General features: G+C 42.4%; 1 pseudogene; it reads left to right on the top strand.

Annotated features, from left to right (window-relative positions):
- The first annotated feature begins 1,401 nt into the window (after window positions 1-1,401).
- LOC105542520 lies at window positions 1,402-2,102 on the top strand (annotated as a pseudogene).
- Window positions 2,103-2,236: the final 134 nt, after the last annotated feature.

Genomic DNA, 2,236 nt, shown 5'->3' with positions numbered 1-2,236 from the left:
ATCATTCCAGCAGAAATGAGCTGGTTTCAAAAGGACAAAAGTTGTTGGCTTGCCCTTATATGGGGTATTTAATGTAGTGAAATCCATAGAGACAAGAAGTAGAATGCTGTTTTCCAGGTGTGAAGTTTTGGTTTGGGAAGATGAAAAATTCCTGGAGATGAATGGTGGCACTGTGCTTATACAACAATGTGAATTTACTTAATGACACTGAGGCATACACTTGAAAATGGTTAAAATCATGTATATTGTGTTTAAATAATTTACCACGGTCAAAAAGAAAAACATTTATATTTGGTGCAGTTTCTCTACTTCCAAGAACAATAAAAACATACAGGAATAGGAGAGTGTGCCTGAGAATCCAGGGCACCCTTCCATTTGTGCCAGCCCCACAGCACCCTAACAGACAAATAGAGCTGGAGGTGCCTCATTACAGGTGACACAAAATAACATAATAAAGTCTGGGAGTGGCCATGATGGTAGTGGTGGGTGCCTGACCCAGTCCCGGAGCAGCCACTAGTGCAACAATGACCAAAGAAGGGGAGATGAAGCTGGTGGCAGTGGTAGCAGCCTCTCCAGCTGGAGAGGGGCATCTGCTATCCTATGAAAATGGTTCATAGTTGATATATCTGGCAAATATACATCAGCCTCTCTACCTTTCATACCAATCACAGTTTTCATTGCAATGTATGCTGCAGTTTTCATTGCATTGCATGTCATCATAGTGGCGTATTTCATCCAGAAGCAAGCAAACATGAAGGAAATGTCCCTGAGTGCTTTGGTCAACCCGGAATGGCAGTCTGCAACACAGGATGAATATTATGCCATTTGTTGATAAATACTGAAAGTGCATGATGACCATTTAGACACCTGGCAAATGACTTGACTGACTAACATTGTTAAAACAATGAGTAAAGAAAATTTATTCTTGGTAAAGAAACACCTGGATCCAGGGCGTAAAGACCTGAAAGATGATTGCCTAAGATGTGGACTTTTGGGTCAGGACCTTGGTAACACTGATCCTGTTTATGGACAACCAAAAGCAAAGCAGTGCCCTGTCTATGAGTGGGAACTGGAATGGGGGAACTCAACAGGAAGCAGCAGAAAAGAGGAAGAGGAGCTCGGCACAAACAGCAGGATGAAATCTCAGGAAACACCAAGAAGACCCAGAGGGACCCTTTGTTTTCTGCTCAGTGCCTTGCCCCTTACACCTTTTAAAATACCCATTTAACAAGGATGGCTACTGGTATATTCTAACTGAGCCTGATCCACACACCCTTGGTCCTCAGAAGGTTGAAGACTTCCAGGCAGGAGAACTTATTCGTGGAGACCTCTACAGTGACCGCTTCTATGAACCAGCTTTATTAGGCTAACATGATTGAGCTCCCCAGGTAAAGATCTTCAATGGCCAGCTGGCTGACTGTGGTTGGAAAGAAGGGCTACTCTAGGATGCAGGCCTCTCATGGGACATAGAAATGGACCTGGTACTTTGAAATCAACATAAATGAGTTGTCACCAGACACCGCTGCCAGACTGCGGTGGTCTCAGCCCTGAGGTAAACATCCATTTCCCTTAGGTTATGATAAATTTAGCTATTTTTGGCAGAGCAAAAAGGAACCAAGTTCCACCAGTCCACAGACAAATATACCCTTGTAGCTATGGACAGGGAGATATCATGGGATTTATATTAATCTTCCTGAAGACACAAAGACAGCCTAGTTATTGCCTGATACTTACAAAGATAACGGTTTGATAAAGTACAAGAATTATTTGCGTTTTGAGGAAAAAGGCATTTTGGATAAAGCATAGAAGAGCCTAAAGAGATTCTGCATAATAAAATAATATTTTATAAAAATTGTGTCAATTAAGATGTTGCTTAAAAAGTTATTTTTGAGGGTGATTGATTTCCAGCCATCTCCCAGGAAAACAGCTGCATGGTTTGCATTAACTTTGGACTGTGCTGCAAGTGTCTTCCAAAGGATCTCACTTACTCCTCTATGAGTGACATGGGCTGGGATGCTGTGGTAGAGCACACTCCTGCTGACGTCTTGTATCTCCTGGAGACAGAAGTGGATGGGAGGCACAGTCCTCCATGGGAACCCTGAATAGGTCCCTCCTTCTTTTCAAATATGGACTTTCTGGGGAATGATACTGAATGGCTTCTGTTGCTGTTCTTTTTGAACTGTCTCAGATGTTTTCTCAAAGATGCTATGGAACATAGTGTATCCATTTAGCAAGT

This window comes from Mandrillus leucophaeus, unplaced genomic scaffold (assembly GCF_000951045.1).
Source record: "Mandrillus leucophaeus isolate KB7577 unplaced genomic scaffold, Mleu.le_1.0 Scaffold2608, whole genome shotgun sequence".
Taxonomy (NCBI): Eukaryota; Metazoa; Chordata; class Mammalia; order Primates; family Cercopithecidae; genus Mandrillus; species Mandrillus leucophaeus.
Note: the sequence above shows the minus strand (reverse complement) of the source record. Positions and strands in the feature narration are given on the sequence as shown.